This window comes from Rousettus aegyptiacus, unplaced genomic scaffold (assembly GCF_014176215.1).
Source record: "Rousettus aegyptiacus isolate mRouAeg1 unplaced genomic scaffold, mRouAeg1.p scaffold_m13_p_3, whole genome shotgun sequence".
Taxonomy (NCBI): Eukaryota; Metazoa; Chordata; class Mammalia; order Chiroptera; family Pteropodidae; genus Rousettus; species Rousettus aegyptiacus.
The window spans coordinates 130538186-130561728 of NW_023416306.1; the positions used below are offsets into that span (position 1 = coordinate 130538186).

At 38.5% G+C, this 23543-nt stretch overlaps 1 protein-coding gene across 1 annotated transcript in view; it reads left to right on the forward strand.

The window, feature by feature from the left end:
• Positions 1-23543, forward strand: part of TLN2 (talin 2) — a 380704-nt gene that overhangs the window by 146610 nt on the left and 210551 nt on the right. The window contains exon 3 of the mRNA XM_036239383.1: positions 13382-13452. The gene's annotated coding sequence lies outside the window, so the exon portion shown is untranslated. The remainder of the gene's footprint in view (positions 1-13381; positions 13453-23543) is intronic.

Genomic DNA, 23543 nt, shown 5'->3' on the forward strand with positions numbered 1-23543 from the left:
AAATTCTCTAGTAGCCACAGTTTAAAAAGATGACATTAGTTTTAATATACTTCTCCCAGCCCCTCCAAAATGTTAACATTTCAGAATTTAAAAATTATTAATTTTTGTACTAAGTCTTTGAAACCTGTGGACATCTCACTTGAACATCTCAATTTGGACTAGAGACATTTCAAATTCTCACTAGTTATACATGGCTACTAGTTGCAATATTGAGTAGTATAGATGTAGAGAATCCAAGTCCACAGTGAGGTAGATAATTTGCACAATTACCTGAATAATTTTATGTTTGAATTATAATGTGGTCCAAAATAATTTTGAATGATTTCACGGTTACCTTAGCGGGGCCAGCAGTAGACCCTCTGGGGAGTCATCCCCTCCCCAAAGGCCTGTGGCCACCTGCAGAGGTGGAACGATTTTTTTACTTTTTAAAATAAGGGTTATATAGAGGAGGAAACTTGTTCCTGGAGAAGACTTTGCTCTTTCAATTTATATTTATTCTTTTTTTTGACAAAGAGCACGTAAAGGCTACGTTAACCTGGGTAGTGATGCATGTGCTGAGAATGACAGAGAAAGTAACGGGGAATTAGAAAGTCATAGTTGTGCCCGAGCGGAGCAGCTGACAGCATCAGTGCCCTCAGGTCCTGGTTTTCTCTTCAGAAGCAGGTGTCTGGGGCAGGGCAGCATCCTGCCCACAGCTACCCAGCTGGCTCCTGTGTCCCCAGGAATCATGACTTAGGCCAGCTGAGTCAGTCTCGGGTCATCTGTGTCCTACTGTATGCAACGGGAAACAGAGGGAGATGGCCGTAACTTAATTTGATAAGCATAGAAGTTTATTTTTCTAAGTGAAAATGGCTATATTCTTTTTCTGACTGAAAATAGTAGCTTTATGAAGTATTTATATTGCAATAATGTAATACCTGGTATTTGCTTCAAAATAATCTCTAGTGAGGGCTGGAAAGGAAGTAAGAGGGAGGTCTGGATGAAATCAGACTGGCCAACAGTTGATAACTGCTGATGCCGAGTGAGTATGTGGGGTTCATTATAATCTAATACATATTTGAACTTTTTAATAGAATATTTTTAGGATTTATTTGGTACATGAAGTTGTAAAGAAAAGTTCTGAAACTCCATCACCTGGCGATAACTTGGCCATTAACTTGAAAACATGATTTTAAAACTGTCTCTTGGTATTCCCTACTGTGAAAAGTGCCTTGAAGTAATACAGGAAAGATGTGAGTCCTGATCTTGCTCTCACAGAGATTTTGTTCTAGTTAGGGAGCCAAAAGATTACATACGGGAAAGAGAAAAAAGTCAGTATTTACTGCAGACATGTTTTACCCCGGGCCTTATGCTTATGTGGTCCTTGTATCAGCCTTTTAGGGAGATTGTCCTCTCGGCCTTTTATGGGGTGAAGTGAGGCTCCGAGGACCTCCGTTACTCATGTTCACTAGCAGGAATGTTAAGGTCACCAGGATGCTATTGGCCTCAGATGACCCAGTACCAGGCTCTGTGCTTGGCACTTGAGTATACTTTATCTGTCATTGTCCTAGAACCCTGCAGATCTGGTATTAGAAGGAATGCAACATACTATGATGAATCAACAAATTCTGCAGAGGAATCTACAAGACCCATGAACATTCAGAGAACAGCAAGAGTAGGGGGAACCACAAGGGAGGGAAGGCTGCTTGGAAAAGAGGGAACTTTGAATGCAGATCGGGGACAGGAAAAGGGAGATACGTGGCTAAGGAGAATTGATTTTTGAAACTTTCTACGAGGAGGAGGAAGTTTCAATGACAAGAACTGCATTTAGGAGGTGTTTTGATTTTGAATGAAATATGCCAAAACCATTGGCTGGATGAGAAGAGAGAAGAGGGATTTAGCCTTTTGGAAAGCATATCAGGTGGCAATTTATGAAGACCAGGTTGCATGTAATAAGAGAGATTAGGGCAGCAAAATTACCTTTGAAATATGAACTTTGAGGGCTGCAATAGCCACTAATCAGAGTCAAATGATGACAGATTGTTATAAAAAAAAAAAGTCCCTGATTTCCACATTATGTATACCTGAGCAGCTAATTTGTTCTTAATTAGTCAAACCATCTTCCCAAATGACCCCATGTTCTTATTTGTGATATCTATTTTAGGTTGCCCAGAGGCTGATAAAATTTCACAGTGCTCCTTGATTCTTTCTTCCCCTCTCTTTTATGTGGTCATGTGTTGGCTCACAGCACCTGGGCAACCAGGCTTTGAAGGCTAGAGGAATGAGCCATTATGCATATTCACAGGAGATTAGCGTGTCTCATAAATAGGATGCCCACTACTTCTGGCTACAGCCCTAGGATATTCCATTACAGTTGATGCGTTTTCCATAGGCCAGGAAAACCAGATGGTTTACCACTTGAGGCAGTCACGTTCACTCCTCATGCCCTTCAGCTGCATTGTTTTACTGTAGAAGCAGTTCTCCAGGTGCTAGTACGGAAATGTAGCCCTCAAATTCAAGGTCGAGGGGGCAGCAAGAATAAAAATGATACAACAACTTCTCAGGGTCAGTTCTAGCAGGTTGGAGCTTTGTGTGGGACATTCCCTGTTCGACCTGACTACTCCGATATTGGCAAGTGATGCCATTGGCCAGGAGGACTCCAGAACTTCCATCTCTGCTTCCTGGGACCAAACTCAACTGTCGCCCTCTGAGACTCTCCTCAGGCTCTGTCCTGCAGTGGAGTGGAGCTCCCATGGGGGTTTCTCTGTCTTGAGTGCCAGGAAGGTATCTGCAGTGCCGCATCTCACCCTTCTCTTCTTGCTCGTGTGTGTGTGTGTTTTTCTTTTAATTAATTTATATTTTCATAGACTTTACTTTTTTAGAGCAGGTTTAGACTCACAACAAAATTGAGCAGAAACTCTGGATAGTTTTCATATACCCGTTCTCCAAATACACGCACAGCTTCCCTCACCGTCAGCATCCTACAGCTGAGTGGTATAACTGACGTCCCTACACTGACACATCATTATCACCCAAAGTCCGCAGTCTACGTTAGAGTTCATTTTCGGTGTGGTATATGTTCTGTGGGGTTGGATAAATGTAGCCACCGTTATAGTAACATACAGAGTAGTTTCATTGCCCTAAAAATCCTCTGTGCTGGTCCTATTTATCCCTCCTCCTTGACCTCTGGCAACCACTGATCTTTAACTATGTCCATAGTTTTTGCCTTTTCTGGAATATCGTATAATTGGAATCATACAGTATGTAGCCTTGTCAGATTGGTTTCTTTCACTTAGTAACATACATTTAACATTCTTCATTTCTTTTCATGGCTTTATAGCTCACTTATTTTTATAGCAGAATAATATTCCACCATATGGATGTACATTCTTGTTCTCTTTATTGCAGCCTCTCACCTTTCTATCCTGAAAGAAATGTTCAGATAGGTGACGAAAAAGATTTGCCTATTTGTGTGCATCATGTTCTACTGTCAGTACTCTGTGTGACTTTGTGCTCTCCTACAGGGTCCAGATTGGATTGAGTGAGTGAGAATACCAGACAGATGGACTTTAGGGGTTAGGAATGGGGGCATAGTTTATAAGGGGAGTCTTTTGGTCCCATTCTTTAATCATTATACATCATAAAGCCTTTATTCGTTTTTGGGATGGGAAAGAAGGCATAAATATGAATTTGTGTGTTTCCCTGTTTGACAACAGACCAAACAGGAGTGATGTCCATTCAAAGACACATGGTTTATGGTGGAAGAGAGGACTGGGTCAGTCCCTGAGACCAGGAGAGAAAAGGGGAGCTTCAGCTGGGACCTTGACCTTCAAGTGTCAGATAGGAAGATCATAGACTGAGGTAGCCCTTTCTCTTCAGTGCATGTCTGCATGTACACACACCCATACACACCCAATCCCATTCTGACTTTGCTCCTGTACCCCAGCCTCTTAAAGCCTCCTACTCTCATCCCCAGTGCCTTGGAGTTATTAAGGATGCAAAATATATTTGTTGATTCTTCACTTTTTGAACACTTAGTGTATTTTAGGAACTGTGAGCTGAGCTGAGGCTAGAGTTATGGGGGAAGCCACAGTTTGTGCCCTCTAGAGCTCATAGTCCAGTGAGGGATAACTTAAATAGATTATTTCAAGATAATATGGTAAATGAAGAAATAAAGATGTCAATGAAGCCTCCCCAGAGCAGATAGAATTTGATGGGCAGCCAGATAAATAGGGCTGTAGTTCATTTTAGGCTTGGAAGGCTGAAGGTCAAAGGCCGCCATAGGGGAAGCAGCTTGGAGTAGGGTTCGAGGAGGAGTGCTGGTCCAGTGGTGCTGGAGCACAGGCTTCTAGGGCAGGTGAGGTCGAGGTATGGAAGCAGGCCCCGGAGATCCCTGTGGCCCGGGAGCTAAGGATGCAACCTAAATAACTGTCTCAGCATGTTAACTCCAGTGGTGGAGGGAGCTGGCACACAGGTGGGCCTGGGCAGGACTGCTGCAACAGATGGGGATAGAGCCCAACCAAAAGTTGGGGACTACAAATAGGGGCACTCTGGTCATCAATTACTTTGTAGGAGGCATGGGGGAGGGCAGGGTCTATTTAATTGAAATTTCTGAATAGAGCAATATTTTCTTGTTCTTTCCACCACTTTTCCCTTACACACAATTGTTAGCTTTTTGAAACTGTATCATCAGTTTTTTTGTCATAGTGAATTGAGGTTAGCAAAGATATTTTTTATTTATTTGAAGATATTGCAACATCTCAGGGTTATTTTAAACATTGTGTTCAGAATATTGAAATTAATGGTATAGGATATTGATATCTATTCCATGCCCAGTTGCTTTATTCCAGCAAATTGGTGATAAAAACTTATTTGTGTATGATTGCCTTCTAGAAGATGAATGTGTTTCTTTTTTCTTCTCCCAAAGGAGAATCTCTACAAAGCTTTGATTAATTGAAATTTCTAGTCTTTGGAATGCTAGTTAATTTGGCTTTTATTGAAAGTAATTGGCTGTAATAATGTATTAAATATAGTACCTGGTCTAGAGACAGCAAGTTCTTTCTAACCAAGAAGTCATAAGAAAGTGTATGTGTCTGTGTGTTTGTGCACATGCCTGTGTAACGAGGATTGTTGCAAAGGATGGGAGATTATGGTGGGAGTGAAATAAGAAAAAATAAGACTTCTTGAGAAAAAAATGTTTTAGAGTGAGCATTCTAAAGTCAAATTAAAATATAAAACTATAGAATGTGTATTTTAGCCAGTTCATAAAATAATGAGTTAATGATACACTTAATGTAAGCTTATTCATTACACTCTTCACATATCAAACATTTATGGAGTTTCCTTGCACCCGCACTGTTTAAGGGCCCGGGGTGTAGTCCTGTACCAAGTAGAGTCTCTGTTCTCATGAAGCTTACGTTCTAGTTACCTCCATTACTATGGAGTTTTATTACAAGCGTGTTTAAAATTTCGAGAGAAGGGAAACAGTTCTAGAACAAGGAGGAATTCATGGCGTCTTGGTTTTTCCCATTGTGAAGAGCATGTTAAGACTGAGTGAAGTAAGTGGTACTGTTATAGCACTTCTCTTGCCCTCCTTGTAAGCTGTGTTTCACACAGCTTTCCCTTAGTATTGTTTGCACCATTAACTGATCTTTTAGGGGCATCATGCTTAGGCATGTAATTGTGACTGTACTGGGGCAGTGAGTCTTCAATAATCATTTACATAAAAGAACTAGTTACAACATTTTTTTCCAGTGTTGTGTGGGATGCTTGTCCCAAGATGTAAGCCACAAAAAAGTGAAGGAATCTGTGTACAAATAAGCCTGGTGCCATTTATATATCATCAACATTAGCATATTAAATTCTCTGAAATGTCCTGTGTTAGAGAAACTCCTTAGTTTTGTTTAAACCAGCATTTCTCGCATTTCTACTGAGAATATTTTTTGCATGGAACACCTCTCATTTGCTGGAGTGCTGCCTTTAGAGGAATGAAAGGGATTTCTAGAGCTCTTCTCAGTTTCTGCAAAGGGCAAGGTAGAGTATTATTTCTCATCTCTGAATGCCTTGGGCATTGATGCCTCAAGCCTATGCTTCGTTGAGAGTCCCTTGTCCCTAGTCCTACTATCTAGCCTCTAGTTGTAAAGTCAAGAAGGGGAAGCCAGCAAAAGAGAATTGGACACTTCCCCTTGGAGTTAAATATCCTCTGACCTACAATAGCTAGACTCTAATTGCTGGGCTGTGCTTTCAATGGAAAAGTCCTCAAGGTTTCAGAGAAAACAAATAAGACAAATCCTTGGCAAGTGGTAGAAGCAGGAGGGGATTGGGAGAATCTTACTTTCAAAATTTCTTTTTTTCTATTTTAGGGCTACTACGGAACTATCTGGTTTATTTTTTTCCTTCTTGGATTTTATAATTTTGAGCAATTACTAATAAATATGTCAAACATTAGTGGTAATTTCAAGCTAAGAGTGGTATACTTAGCTTATCTTCAGCTAAGCCGAGTGGATTTTTTTTTTCTGCTTTGCTTGGTCTTTTATTATAAAAGCACTTTTGTTAACTTTGGGCAGCAAAAACCTTGAGATGGTGTCCACATGGGCCCATCTTCTGATCTTTATGCTTGTGCAGGTGGTATTAGGGCAAAGCTCAAGTGTGGTGTCTCACTATTCCCTGCCTTTTGAAGAAATCTTAGGACAGATGTGTTCTTGGTTGCTTGAGATCTGTACCAGATAGTGTGGTTTCAACCAGAAGCATCATGTCCCATCCTTTATAGCTTGAGACCACCTTACCACTTGAGATCCCCTGCAACTTGGCCCCACATTCCTGTGGGGATTATGCCAAATGAAATGTAGAAAAACAGTTCATAAAAACCTAGCAGTAAAAAACTTCTTTGTATGGTCTTAATCAGATTACTTAATATGTGTTTTTGTTTCTTTAATGCTGGCAAGATGATGGACCATAGTAGATGTTCTATTTACTAGACACTTACTGGGTTCCAGGCACTGTGTTAAGAACTCTACCTGTACTCTCTCATTTCATTTTCACATCTGAAATAGCTAAATATTAACTATCTTGTTCTGATGGTGAATAACCTAGGACTCTGAGAAGTATGTTTAAGCTTCTCTGAACAAGTAGGAAATGGCAAAAGTAGTTAAGTCCTGCCCCAATGTCCCGCTGTTGGTGACAGGCATTTTAGCCAGTAGTTTTTGGTGCTTTTTGGTCACATCTACCTATGTCTCAGGAAATGCTCAAGAAAAGGTATAACCCAGAAGCTGCCAACTGATGTATCCCTTGATGATCTGAAGGTTACTTTATATTTGATTTTTAAATAATTTTTTCCAATTACAATTGACACAATATTAGTTTCAGGTATACAAATTAGTGAGTAGAGAAGTGATCACACCAATAAATCTAGTAGCCTTCTGACACCATACATAGTTATTACAGTATTACTGGCTATACTCCTTATGCTATACTTTACATTCCCATAACTATTTTGTAACTGCCAATTTGTACTTTTTAATCCTTTCTTTTTCACCCACCCACCATTCCCTGTCTCATCTGGCAACCATTAAAATGTTCTCTGTATCTGAGTGTGTTTCTATTTTGTTCTTCAGATTCCACATGTAAGTGAAATCATATGGCATTTGTCTTTCTCTGTCTTACTCCACACAGCATAGTACTCTCTAGGTCCATCCATGTTGTTTCAGATGGCAAGACTTCATTCTTTTTTATGGTTGAGAAATACCCCATTGTATATAGGTACCACCTCTTCTTTATCCATTCATCTGTTGATGGACACCCAGGTTGCCTCCATATCTTGGCTATTGTAAATAATTCTGCAATGAACATGTGGATTCACATGTTCCTTCGAAGTAGTGTTTTGGGTTTATACAGATAAATACCCAGATGTTGGATTACTGGATTCTTCTTTGTCTCTTGTTATAGCCTTTGCTTTAGAGTTGATTTTGTCTGGTATAAGTATTGTTTCCCAAGCTTTTTGTTTTTCTTTCAATTTTCATAAAATATCTTTTTCCATCCCTTTACTTTCAGTCTGTGTGTGTCTTTCAATCTGAAGTGAGTCTCTTGTAAGCAGCACATGCAGGGGTCTGCCTTTACACACACACACACACACACACACACACACACACATTTATTTATATATATATATATATATATATATATCTCCCCTTATTTTTTAATGTCGCACAAGAAATATCATTTTAGCCAAAGAAATCTTTTAGGAAAACTTTTTATTATTATTATTATGACATTGTTAACGAAATTCATAAGTTACAAGTGTACAATTCAACAGTATGGCATATATATATATCGCATTGTGTGTTTACGGCCCATAGTAAGATTTCTTTTTGTCACCACGTATTTGACCCCTTTAACTCCATCTACCTCCCCACTCCTCCCTTACTCCCTAGTAACCACTAGTCTATTGTCCATGAGTCTCTATTTGTCCTGTTTGTTTGTTGCTTTTAGGTTTGTATCCCACATGTAAACGATATCATGTGGTTTTCCACTTTTTCTATCTGACTTATTTCACCTAGTGTGATTATCTCAAGGTCCATCCACATTGTCCCAAATGGCAGTATTTCATCTCTTCTTATGGCCGAAATATCCCACTGTATATATGCACCACAGCTTCTTTATCCAATCATCTGTTGTAGGACACTTCGGTTGTTTCAACATCCTGGCCACCATAAATTGCAAATATTTTTTGTGCAAATATCTTTTTGGATATGTTTTCAAGTCTTTGGGGGTAATTACCCAGTAGAGGGATTGCTGGATCATATGGTAGATCAATTCTTAGTTTCTTGAGGAGCCTCAATACTGTTTTCCATAGTGGCGGTACCAATTTGTAGTCCCACCAGCAGTGTATGAGGGTTTTTTTCCCTGAACATTCTCTCCAACACTTGTTATTACTTGTCCTGTTGATAACAGCTATTCTAACAGATGTGAGATAGTATCTCATTGTGGTTTTGATTTGCATTTCCTTAATATCTACTGATGTTGAACATCTTTTCATATATTTCTTGGCCATTTGTATGTCTTCTTGGGAGAAGAGTCTGTTCAGGTCCTCTCGCACATCTTTTAATTGGATCATTTGCTTTTTTATTATTGAGTAATATGAGTTGTATGTTTTGCATATTAGACTCTTATCAGAAGTGCTGTTTGCAAATACATTTTCTCATTTGGTTGGTTTTCTTATGACCTCATCGACGGTTTCTTTTGCTGTGCAGAAGCTCTGTAGTTTGATGTAGTCCCATTAATTTATTTTGGTTTTACTTCCCTTGCCTTTGAGGTCAAATTTATAAAATCCTCTTTAAGTCCAAAGTCCATGAGTTTATAGTTCCTATGTTTTCTTCTATGCAACTTATTGTTTCAGAGCTTATATTCAGGTCCTTAATCCATTTTGAGTTAATTTTGGTGTGTAGCGATAAACAGCAATCTAGTTTCATTCTTTTGCAGGTGGCTTTCCAGTTTTCCCAGCACTATTTATTGAAGAGGCTTTCTTTTCTAGGGAATCTGATTTTCTTACCCATTCAGCCACCCTGTCTTTGATTGGAACATTTAATCCATTTACATTTAAAGTAGTCGTTAGTAGATATATAGTTATTGTCATTTTATTCACATATACTGGTTTAGTGTTGATGAAGTCCTTTAGCTTTTTCTTGTATGGGAAGCTCTTTATTGGTCCTTCGATTCTAAATGATAGCTTTGCTGGATAGAGTAATCTTGGTTGTAGAGCCTTGCTTTTCATCACTTTGAATATTTTGTGCCAATCCCTTCTGGCCTGCAGAATTTTTCTGTTGAGTAATCAATCAGCTGACAGTCTTATGGGAGCTTCCTTGTAGGTAACTAACTTCTTTTCTCTTGTTGCTTTTAAGATTCTCTTTGTATTTAACCTTTGGCATTTAAATTATGGTGTGTCATGGGTTCATCTTATTTGAGACACTGAGCTTCCTGGGCTTGTATGTCTATTCCTAAAGAAGGTGATTTTAAGTCATAGTTTCTTTAAATAACAAACTCTAGGTATCTTTAGAAGAAGTTTCTATTTAATTGGAAGAGTCTTATCCATTTTTAAAATAAGCATTTTAAACAGGTAACTGTCCTACATAGAGACATGCTCTGTCCCAGTGCTCTCTAGGAACCTTGTTACGATCAGGCAAAAAACAAGAGGTTGTTCCTATCACGGCTCCCACTGAGCTGGAGCCTCAAGCAAGACCATGTTTGACTATTGAGCATTGCTGATTGCTCAGCAGTCCTTTTGCTAGGCGTTAGTACAGAGGAGAAAACAGGTACAGACAGGTTAGGGCTCCCTGAGGCCAAATGACTAAGTAAATGGTAGAACCAGGATCAATCATTTTACTTTTAACCACTGTGCCATTACCTCCCCTAGAAGTAATGTTTTGTCTCATAAATCCTAATCCATCTCAGCCTCATATATGAACTTTTCTCTGTCCCTACATATCCATTTAGAATGATTCCCTTGCACTGAAGAAGAGGGGTCAGAGCAGAGGCCAGTGGTTGGCAGTGGGTGGCCTGTGGATTTGTATGAGTTATGCCACGGAGACAGATACTTAGTTAAGTCTTATGATTGCTTCTCTCTGAAATTGGATAGTGGTTCTTTTTTTCTTTTTCTTTTTCTTTTTGTTTTTGTTTTCTTTCCTTCTTTTTTTCTTTTTTTTTTTGAGTAGTGGTTCTTGTCCATTGTCTACCAGAGGAAAATTTTTTGGGAGAGAGGAAGCCTCCAGGAGATGAAGGGGGATTAACTAGATTTGTACTTTACATCCAACATACCTATAAAGGGATTTGTACGTCTACAAGGGATTATGTTTTTTTTTTTTTTGCCAGGTTTATAATTATGGTATTATGAGGACTGATGTTTTACATGGAACTTCTGAACCTTTAAAAATAGGGCAATGAGAGGAATAAATTTATTTGCTGAAGATGAATATAATGGGCTCATTAAGGGAATACAATTTTGTATTTTATAGTCCAAATAGAAAAAAAAGCTTTTGTATATAAATATAACCCAATAAAAATAAATCTGTGGAGTAGTTAAGTGTATTCATAATAGAGAATATTTTAACCATAGAAATGGCCCATCTGGACAAGTACGTTCCTTTTTTTTTAAATTCTTATTCAAATAGTTTTTCATCAGTTATTTTATTAGTCAGGAATGAATCTACTTGTCTCTTGAAATAGTTTTTTGCCTTTGTTATGCTGGCTTTGAGCTTTGTCCTTTAATTTCTTCAGCTGAAGGTAGTAAACATTATATCACATTGTAAACCTTCGTTAATATAATTATAAGATATATTGTTCGGTTTTCAAATGGGATGGAATGATTGAGAAGATGGAACATAAGCAGCACCGTATTAGTGTGACCTCTTTGGTCCCAAATAACAAAGTCACTTGAGCCAGCTTAATTAAAAATAATTATAATAAGGATACCAATGTGTCTTAGGACCCCGAAGGCAAGGATGAAGTGGCCCTGGGGAATGAACAGAACATAGAGATGCGGGAGGGAACTCTTAGCAGTGTTCACTACAAGCATATGTGTGATACAGACCCCACTAAGAGAAGCAAGCTGGCAGAGACGGAAAGTAGAAATCTGTGGAGTAAGTATATCACTTTACACTTAAGTGTAAGATTTAATAAGAGCTCATTGTCTTCTTTGGGAAATCATACTTATTACGTGAAATTCTAACAGTATAAGCAAAGTAAAAATTGTCTAAACTTCTGATAGTCAAAAATTCTCTAAATTTCTGATAACTATTTTGGTAAGTGTCCTAGACATTTTTTGGGACCTCCAGGAACATGTCTACAGCTGTGCATGGTTTGTTTTAACCTGTTTTATTCACTCAGAAGGATATCATGGGTATTTTTTCATATCAGTAAATAGACTTCCATTATTTTCAGAGTCTGTGTAGTTTATTTAACACATGTCCTATTTGTGTACCTTTAGAGCATTTATTTTTTCCCTCATAAATAAAAGTAATGCTATGTATATACATCTTTCTGCCCACACAATTACCTACTTTGAATAATTTCTCAGAATTAGGATGGCCAAATCAGAGTATGCCATTTTACATGCTGACATAATTGCTACATCATAAGATATATCTATAATATTAGTGATTATCAGTCTTTTGTAAAGATGTCACTTTGACAGGTGAAAAATAATCTGAATTTTCTAAAGTTGCATTTTTTTATTTGTAGTATAGTTGAGTATCCATGTGTTTATTGCTGTTCTGTTATGGAAATTTTATTAATTTACTTTGTCCATTTTGAGGGGAGGACTAATTTCCTTATTTGTTTTTAAAACATTTTTGCATCCTAAAGGATAGTAACCTTTTATAAGTTTTATGTATAGTTCATGTAGTTTCTTATTTTATCTTTGACCAAAATATTGATGTATGTTCTTTTTTAAATTTGTTTTTGCCATTTATGTATTTGACACTTAAAAAATGCAGCCAGCCAAATGCCTTAATTCTTTACAGCTTCAGATTTTGATGTTATGTCATATTTAAAAAGGCTGTTTCTATCCCTATATTATAAAACTGTTAATCTGTATATTCTTCTAGTATTCATTTGAATCTTTTTCGAGTTTTTTATCCCCAGTAGTAGAAAGAGATCTGGATTTTTCCTTCCTTCTAAATAGCAAACCAACACCATTTATTAACTAGTCTCACGTACCTACCAAGATCTGATTACATGTGCTTGGTCTATTTCATATAGATACTTAGTTCTATATCTGGGTATTTATTCTGTTTCACTGATTGATATGAATGTTCTCACTCAGGCTTCTGTTTATTAGCTCTGGCTGACTAATTTTGTTGATTTCTACAATTGATGATGATGCTTCTCTGCTTCACATTTGGTATCCGTGGAATAAAGTGTTAAGTGATTAGTATTCAGTGCCTCAGAGATGAAGTGGGAGCAGTTGAAGCAAGAGGGACTCCTCGCAGACATGTTAAAGAAACCAAGGAGGAAACGAACAAGACAAGTACTCACGTAAACGAATATGCAATTCCTGAGATTTTTGTTTTAAACATTGGTGGAGGCGGGGAAGAGGATATATATATTTGGTCTTTGTTTAAATTCAAAGCCATTAAGCATTCCTACCAGAGGGGAGAAAATGTGTTTTGCCTCTGTGCCAACAGTAACATAATTTTGGTCTTCGAAATCAGTGTCTTGGGACCTCAATTCCCTGTCGGCAAAAAAAATTCCCAGCCCATGCATTGCAGCGGAAATTCATTGTTTCCTGAGTTATTTCCTTTCATGCTTAGTGTGGGGGAAATGACCAAATGTATAGATTGAGTTTTTTTTCCTTCCAAAACCTGACGTCTATAACATTACTTGATTCTGATAGTTTTTATTATTGTCATAGGTATTGCTGAAGGCTTCTCAGATGTTTCAGGATATCTTCAGGGAAATCAACTCAATAAACTGAGAATTTAGGTGAGTCTTTTAAAAAAAAAAATTCATTCTTATCAATTGGCCACCCCCTTCCTCCCCGCATTGGTAAAATTTTATAAAAAGTGTAAAAAAAAAAATCACACTGTCTCGTTTGGTTTCTACCATGGTTCTATGAAGCAGGAGTGTACCTGCCTGGTCTTATTACTTCCATTTCAGTTTGATTCCACCTGATAGTTTGGTGGGGTGGTGGCTGTGGTCTAGAAGAGGGGATGAGTAGCTGTTTTTTCACTTTATTGCATGAATTCTCATTCATTCTCATTTTTTTTTTTTTTTTCATAAACATATTTTTAAGTGCCGGATAAGGGATTAATGTAGAAACATTTAATAGTCTTTGCACTGAAACTGCTTTGTGGTTCCCGGAGCTCTCCAGGGATGCCACACAGTTGCTCTAGCAGGAGATAAAGTGAACTTTAGTTGTAGATTATTAGTTTCCCCTTTGGTTGTCCTGGTTGCGGCTGCGTGATCTCAAGTGCGTATGAGATAACCGGAGCAGGGGAAAATGCCATCTTCTATAGATCTTGGGCATGCCTCGACTGAAGTCTGACAGATAAAAAAGGATTGGTTTATGCTCCTACTCTTAAAACCTGTATCATGGCACACCAGATATATCAGTTCTGTTCTTAACCAGCTGCACAACTAGGGATGGGTTAGTTAATCTCTGCTTGTCTCCATGGTCTTATTTAAATGTAGAGGCTGGCTCAGCCTACTTGTTCCCACACTTTTAGATTTTGTGAATAGGAAAAAAAAAATTTCAGGACCAATTTTTGCTCTATTTTGGGGCTCTATATAAACATAATTGGTAATTATTAAAGCTGGATGAGTACGTGAGGGCTCACTAAATATTTTATGCCATTCTATTTTGCATTTAGAATTTGCCATAATTAAAAGATTTATTTTCAAAATATAACTACCATCCTCATATCATTTTGAGAAGGAATATTTTACTACTAAAATCATAAATTGGTCTTTAGATTGTATAAATTTAGCATTATGAAAATGCTTTTCATTTCCTAACTATCATTTCTCTGCTGACCAGTGACTCTTAGCCATCAATAAGTAAGCACTGGCCTGAGGACTGGCACTTGGGAAATTTTGGGGTATATGACTGTTAAGGGCTCTTTAGCCTCTGAAACTATATCATTCCTCTAAGGCAGGAAAGAAATATACTCCAGTTATATATTGGCTCTTTCCAGAAAATGCCGTGACAGCATACATGAACTAAGAGAGGTTGGAGGTCAAACTGAAGACAAGGGATTGGTCTGTTGGGAAGCTCAAATAAAAGTGACTCATTCATGTGAATGTTAAATGTAGCTGTGAGCCACCTTGTAGTCAATGTGAAAATGAAAACTTCACAGTGTTTAAGTTGTCCAATGAAAGTATACAGAATCTTCCCTTCATACCTTTGTAGGCAGCCTCTGGTGAGGTGGTATTTCACAGATTAGTGACTGTCTGTGGTATGGGGATGTTGAGAGCTAGGGGCGTGCCCAGCTGAATGTTTAACTCCAGGAGACCACTGCAAATACCAAGTACAAAGGAATGCAAGACTGGAGTGTAGGCGTTGAGGCACAGCCAGGAATTCTTAGCTGAAGGCAGTGGGATCAGATGTCTACAGGATATATGGAAAAGTAAAGGAGCTGTTCTGCCCTGAAATCCTCTGGGTACCCTGGCGTGGATGTAGCACTTTGAGGACCTACAGAAGGCACTAGGTGGTCCGACCTGGTTGAAGGACCTGGGCAGAATGAACAGGAAACACCTTTCCAGATACACACCTTTCCCAAGTTTTCAGACCTAAAAGGAGTATGCCAGGTGGATTCCTATGCTATGGGTCTGTATAGAACGGAAACTAGACTTACCATTTCCTTCTTCTTGGGGTGTGGGGATGTATTATAAAGGGTAGGGTAGGTGGAGGACAGAGGAAATAATGGGCTGAATTATTAGGACAGTGAAATGATATGAGGAAAGAACAACAATACCACCTATTTCAAAATAATTCCGGCTGCTTTTGGAAGTTCTGTGAAGTTATACCGTGGTCTTCATTGATTAGAACATGGTAGTTCAGGGCTGTAGACTTCCTCCCTAGGTGACTTCTGGTTTTTGTTTGTTTTAGTTTGCCTATTTTCTGGGAAATACAAATTTCACACTTACCTGGTTGTTTTCCCTCTGTCAACCAACTCTGGGTTTACTACCTGATATATATGCTTCAGCTGGGTTGCTTCACCCTCCCCCACCCCAGGTTATTTATTTCACTGCTCTTTTTTAGGAAGAAGCTATATCAAACAACGACAGAAATATTTGTCTTAAAAAATATATACCTGAAGTCTTAACATTTCCAAAAGTGTCTAAAGCCATGAATAAATGCTAGCAGAAGCTTTTATTTTGACATAAACCAGAGGAAGGAGAATTGCTTTAAGGGATGTGAGCCAGCCCAAGTCTGAATAAAATTTAATGAATGAACAATGTAATCAATCAGTCATGTTCTGAGCCTTTCAAAAGGCCAGACCATGCTGAGCGAGATCTTGTAGGGGTGAACAATTAAGAATTTGAGGCAGTCATACTTCAGGGGAATAAACATGATGCTTTAAAGTATTGTGGGCCTGTCTATGACTCTGTGTGTGTGTGTGAGAGAGAGAGAGAGAGAGAGAGAGAGGGAGAGAGAGAATATGAGTAGATGAGAATGGGGGCATATGATAAATGATTTGTTTAGAATTTTACTTAATGACTCATGGTATATTCCAGATTGGAGAATAAATGCAATATTCCGAACTTATCTCCATTTTCCCTGCAGGCTTGTAAAGAAAATATTAAAAAACAATTTTAAATGAAAAACATTGTTTTTGGCTCTCTGGGAATTTTTAGTTCCCACTGCTGTTTAGGGAGGCTATTGAATCCGTAAAATTCAAACCGAGGATCTACATAGTTATTTGTCTTTCTGCATCAGTCATTTAAGGTAATGACGTCAGTAAAAGATAAGTTGTTCCTATGCTTTTCTTCATTAAAAATGTAATCCATTATACACTTTTGTCTTCCTGCCATGCTCCATTAGCTGGATTCTTTGGATTATACTGCTGGTTGACTAAGCACGGCCACGTGTAACTCACTGCTGGCTCCCTGGGTGGCTGGGAGCCCTAATTACCATCATCTCCTTGATCAAGGTTCCAGGACCTGTGCTGGGGTCTTTTCTCTGCTGTCTGTGCTTAGTAAATGTTTCACAACAACAACAATTTCCAGATTGTTTTTCAGAACTGAATTTACTAATCTACGGGCATAATAGAATGTGTTGTGTCTTTAAGCTTTTTGGTTAATTATGCTTATCAGTTAATTTCTTTTAATGCTAAGATGCCCTTCTAAAGAACTCAAGATTTGAGCCTTTTTAAAGAATTGATTGGATTTCATGGACTCAAAGGCTCTGGAATACTTGCGCCTGCATTTAACTATTCTGCTATGGAGTGTGAATCTTTAAAAATCTTTTTTTGGTCATGAAGCCCCATTTTCTGAAGACCTAGAATGATCATCAAAGCCATTCTCTTTTGTTTACAGCAAATCAGAACTGGACAGCTTTCCAGAACCATTAAATGACTAGTGTACTTGTAGAGTTTAAACAGGACTTTACTAAGATTGAACACACTATAAGGTTAGCTGCAGTGGTCTGAATGCACCACCGTGAGGCCTGGTAAAAAGCTGAGTAGAATCCTACTGCTATGACCTAAACAATGGTTTTATAGAGGGACTTCTATCTTAAAAAAATTTAGTCAAAGTAATATATGAAAATGGCTAAAAATAGAAAATATTACAGAACAGCTTATAATGAAAAACAACCTGTGTTACCCTACCTCCTTCACTTAGTCTGCTTCTCAAAGCAACTACCTTTTTTTTTTTTTCTTCTGTAGATCATCTTTGTTGCTTTTGTGGAGATTTCCATATGTATAAATATTCTTGCATCACTGTTTATAACTTTTTTTTGTTTTAAGGGTGGTGTCTCGATATCTTGTTGTGATCACTGATTAGATAGCTCTGACCATCCTCGACTTCCATCCTCCCAACAGGGCCTCATGCTTTTACTCCTTTCATTTGCCCCTCAGATGACATATTCAGCATCTTGTTCTGTGTCCTAGAGACACTATTTCTTGTGTGCCATCCTCTCCATTTTGGGCAGCTGTATCTTTAGTTTTATATACTCATAGTAATCTTTACATTCTGTACTTTAATCTCAGGAAGAGCTTCCATAATTTACCTGTAACTTGATTTTGAATGTTAAAACCAAGAAGCAGCATTAATCTGTTGCAATTAGGTAGCTGCAGTTCCCCTGGCAGCCAGTGTGTATGGTGGGATTACATTCCTTCCTCTCTGAGCCTGATATCCTCACACTTTGGCCTCTCCATGGAGTGTGTGTGAATAGATTCTCCTTTTCATAGGACACCAGATGTCTTGAATACAGCTTCAAGTTCTCCTAAACTGTCTTCCCATGTTTCCTAGGAACGTGCTTTATTTTTGAAGGTCTCACCCCCACAGCCTCCTATCCTCTACCTTCAGCCAGAACAAATTTGGTCTGAACGTGTGCTGTCTGTCTCTAAGCAAGTGCTGATAGCCAGGAAAAGCTTGTTACTACTGTTGAAAGAATAGCTTCAGGCTCTGGTGTCTCTGAGGGGCAGTATCCTGATCTTTGAAATTACCCATCATTTACTGAGGACCCTGATATGTTAGGCACCTCTGTACTTAAGGCCTGGTGTCTGTTGAAATTCACACACCAGCCCCATGGAACAGATGTTGACATTTTGTACACCAAACATTGAGATCTGAATGAGGGGCCTCTAAGGCCTCTACTGGAAAGTGCTTCTTAGATCCCGGCATAGGCTGGGGGCATGGTGGCCAACTGTGGTCTCATAGGTCAGAAAAGACTTCTGTCTCCAGAGGTCTTGTACGCTTTCTTGCACATACCTCCATCCTCCCCCAGAAAACTGCTGCTGCTCTAGGACGACCAGCTCTGCCTGATTCCCAGCCTCATCCTCCTGTGGCTGTGCCATGTGGCCAAGAACTCATTTGATAGAATTCTGTGACTGGCAGCAGCAGTAGCCTTACCCGCTTAATGTTCCCTTTGTGAATTTGGAGTGAGAAATAGGGCTTCTAACTCAGCCCTGCTGGTAAGTTGGAAAGGTGCTTTGTCAATGGTGGTTGTTGATCTAGGTATTTTCTTAGATTCCCGAAGTATATGTGTGAGTCAGGCACGTTTGATTATCTTAGTATATACTGTGTTTTGATAATTATTTTAGAAGGTTGGGGAAAGTAAACCAGTAAAACAGTAAAGTTTTACTTTTAACACTTCATTTCTCTCATGAACACGGTAGTCTGCATAAATCTTCCGGTATAACTGTATTCAGCATATTAGTATTAAATAGTGACCAGGTGGATGGCAGGTGACCTGGGCATGTGAGTCCCTCACAACAGTGTTGGTGTTCTTCCCTCTCCCGGCTGCTCCCTCCTCACTATGCAGACCCCAGGGGAAGTTTTTGCAGTGGAACCAGTGGTCTGTCCATGAATATGCTATCATTGAGTCGGTGGCTGTGGATGGAGTTCCTCCTTGTTACCTCTGTTAGATCAAGGTGACAGCATTCACATGCACTGCCTCAGTGCAAATACTACTTAGTCTTCAAACATCTGACCTATTTATGTTTGTTCACTCAAGTAAGTATTGATGAAAGGGGAATCTTCACAATGGGTCTCACTTAGGGAGGCAAGATCTGGCCTTAGGGAAGTTGGACTTAATAGAGAGGGATCAGTATTTACCTTATAGCAGTGGTGACTAAGGGTAATTTTTCACATTTAAATTAAATGATAAGCAATACCCTACTATCATCTTATGATGATTAATTCTGACTTGGCATTTTTAATTGTATATTAATTGATTGCAAGGATAGGAAAGAGTGCTAAGTAGAATAGTAATCTGTGTGAGATAATTTGGGTTCCATTATATAAACATCACTAATTGTCACTGTTATACAAGTCTAATGACACTTGGGCAAACGTGTTTGAGATGGACAAATCTGTTCGGACAGTTTCAATCTTGGTCAAAGTTTTATCCCACACCTATATATATGGCTTCTAGAGGACTGGGATAGAACCCAACGCTTCAGGAGAAGAAAATAAGGTTTAAAAAGGCTTTTTTTTTATTACCAGATCCTAAATGTTCACCCAAATACATAATAAATTCTTCTATTTATTTACCTCTAAGGAGTAAAGAATGACTCAATCTCCCCTGCAGGAGAACTTGTAGCTCCAGACGTCTGTGTTGTCCAGGATGCTCGGTTTATTCTGCTGTCCCTTTGGAAAATTTGATGTAGGAACAGGAGACGAGCTGTGTGAAAGTGAGGCTCTTGTCTCTTGGCCACTCTTTTCAGAAATTTGGATTCAGAGGAAGTGTATTTAGTGTTCTGGACTAGGAAGCACAGAAAAAAAAAAACTGGCACTGGAGCATATGACATGGACCTTGTTCTATTTTGTCTACACATTTCCAGAAAGACCATAGTACAGACATGTCTATGACAAATGAGCAGAAGGGAGTCAGTCCAGAGGAATAAGGGGATGTCTCTAATGTGATGCTTTAAAGTAGCATTTATTTTGGGGTTAGTTGATGTAAGTTTTCCTGCTTATAGCGGATAAGACTGTAAACCACAGTAGGTTAAACAAGATAGAAGTTTATTTTCTATTACCGACAGTGAAAGTCTGAGGTGGGCTGTTTAGGGCTAGCAGGGACTCAAGTTCCCTCCAGGATGAGTACATTTTCACATCTTACTCGGGAGTGAACTTCTAAATTAAGAGCTTATAGCAGAAATCTTTTACAGGCAAAATTATCTTTGAACATCCCTTGGGAAGATGTCACATTAGACATGGGTTATCCTATCTCCCCGTCAGTCTGGCACAATGGGCTTTTCTTCCAGCTTTGAAATAGCTTGCTGCTAAGTAGTTGGCTCCTGTGTTTAAGTGTCATGTTGTAAACAATAGGAGTGTTCTCAGCATCCAGATAGGACCCCAAGAGCTACTTAGAAACTGAGCAAGCCCAAAGAACTGTAAATTCTTACTATCCCCTCATGGTCATTCTGGGACTTCCAAGGAATGGGAGGGGAACTGCCTGCCAGATTAATTATTCATACTTTTTTATTATGGAAACTTTCAAACATATCCACAAGTGAAGGGAATTGCCTAGTGAGCTTCGTGCTCATCACCCAGGTTCAATAATGATTAATTCTTAGCCAGTCTTATTCCATTTATACCCTTCTTTCTCCCGCCAATTACTTTGAAACACATCTTTGCTATTTTATTTTTGCTTTGTCAGTTTTTCAATATATTTCAATATATTTTTCTAAAAGGTAAGACTTATTATTCCAAAAACAAAAATTACCAGTACTTCCTTAATATCATTAAATATCAAATTAATGTTCAAATTTCCTCAATTGTTTTATAGTATTTTTTTAAGCTCCTTTGAATTTAGGATCCAAATAAAGATACACATTGTAGTTGAATGATGTGTCTCTAATTTCCCTTTTTTTTTTTTCTTTTTTTAGGCAAGGCAACTTTGATTGACCTCACAGATTACAAGGACCTTGTCAGTTTATAATCCTGTATTTTTTATTTTTTACACCTACAGCACCTGGTCTTCCAAGGTGGTCTCCCATCCATGTACTAACCAGGCCTGACCCTGTCTAGTTTCTGAGATCAGACAGGATTGGGCTTGTTCAGGGTAGCAAGGCCATAGACTCTAACTTCCTTTTAATCTATAGATTCCCTTTCCATCATTTTTACCCACATCCCCACCTTGTGATTTGTTTTTTTGAAGAAACTGGGTTGTTTGTCCTTTCAGAGCAGAGATTCTCAAATGGAGATGATCACCTTCCTTCGTCTAGAAACATTTGGCAATTTCTGGAGACATTTTTTTTTTTTTGTCACAACTGGAGAACACTATTGGCATCTAGTAGTAGACGTCAAAGGTGGCTGCTCAAAAGTGCTGTCGTACTCTACACAGGATAGCCCTGCATAATAAAGGGTTATCTGTCCCAAATGCTGAGGTCGAGAAACTGTGCTATAGTTTTACAGTTTAGATTCTCAAGATTGCTTTTTGGTAACTTTTGACATGTTCCTCTGTTTCTTGTGCTTTCTATGACTTGTTAGTTAAATCTCAAGTTTTAGTCAGATTCAGATCTAGTTTTTTTTTGTGTCCCCTGTCCCCCTCTGCCCCAAAACTATATATATCATAGGCAAGCTGTTTATTTCCATTAAGAAATACATAGTGAGTGGCGGTCTCTCTGCCTATATTCTTTAAATTATTAGTGACTGTAAAATAGTGATATTCCAGTTCTCTCATTCCTTATTTATATACAATAATACTTACATGAAAGTAAATTTACATCAACTGTTTATTTACCCTGAGCTTCAAATAGGAAAGTCAGGATAAATGTTTGTTACTTTCCCTTTATTTTCAAAACAAAAAGTTCCCTAGCAGTGTCTTCTAAAGTGATCACTGCAATTTCGCTAATTTATTTTTTGGCTTGTTTCTTTTTTCAGTGTAAATGTAATTGATGTGTATCAATTTAATATTATTATTGCTACTCATATTTTCCCATATTTACCAGTGGAAACTAATTTAGGTTGACCAGTGGACACTAATGCCTGAGTCCTTTTGACATGACTTGTATCTTTGTATTTTTCTTTCTGGTACAACAAAATATTACAGACATATACATTCCTTACTCCAGACTTACAGCCACCACTCCTTTAAGGGGTCCTGGTTCCTTTTGAGTATTTAGAAGGCACGATGTAGAAATTAGGAATGTTTATTGCTACTTGATTTATCGTCGTTTCTTATCAGTGCACCAAACTAGGGAATATGTGTATGTGTGCTCACGTGTGTGTGTGTGTATGTGTGTAGAGAGAGAAAACTGATCATTAGTTTATGCTAATAATTCCAAGTGAAGTTCAGGTATGTGGTACTGGGTTTTTACTTCACCAGCTTTGTCCGTATTCTTTCATCCACGCAGAATCTTAGTTTGATTATACTGTCTTTTTTCTTTCAATTATCTGCATTATCTCTGCTTACACACACACAACTATTTTAAAAATATTTGGTATAGTTCTTCTCTGTGATTGTGCCACCAACTGTATACATAGTTAAGTTCATTGGTTTCATTTTATTTCCTGTTTTTAGAGATTGCACAATTATTATATTCCCACTTTCAATGTAAAGTGGGAATTGAAAGTGGGAATATAATAATTGTGCAATTTAAATAATTGCACAATATTGCCGAGGTTTCAAAGCCTCCTCTATGACATAAGGCATATCAGAGCATTTTGCTTACCCTAGTCCCCTCTCCATCCTATTTCCTCCATCCCCACATGTAGCAATTGAAAAAAATGTGATTTATCCTTGAACCGTTTTTAAATACAAAAGCAAATGTGAGTGTGCTTTCATATTTGCATCTCCCTGCCTTCTTGGATAAACAATAGTATGCTGTACGTACATCTTTCCACTTTGCTTTTCCCACTTACTCTCTCCTGCCTCCTTTCACAGTGGTGGGCAGGGGTAATCCTCACCCCTTGGCACAGCTGCGTCGTCCTCCACTGTGTGGATTTGCTTGAACTTATTCAGCCTGCCCTTTTGGTAGACATTCGGATGTTTTCCATCTTTTACTATTAGAAATAGTGCTGTAGAGAATAGCCTTGGGCCCTCTTAAAATCATTTTTTAACCTCACGAAAGTTAAATATATATATGATATGACTTCTTTTGTGAAGAGAAAGAAGGATGTCTGCCAGCTGTTGAGATGGAACAGAGCTTTGGAGCAGGCAAGGGAAAGGGAGAGTGGGAGAGGGGAGAAGAGCGTTTCAGTGGAGTAGACGTTATGTCTTCCAGTGGAATGAAATAGGGCTTAGGGAGGTTGGTTAGATCCAGGTTTTCATGACCTGCATTGTCAGGCCAAGAGCTGTGGATTTCACACTTCAGGCCAGGAGTCAGAAATCTTTTCCGGTAAAGGACCAGATTGTGAATATTTTTAGGCTCCCATCTGTGTTGCAACTACTCAACTCTGCT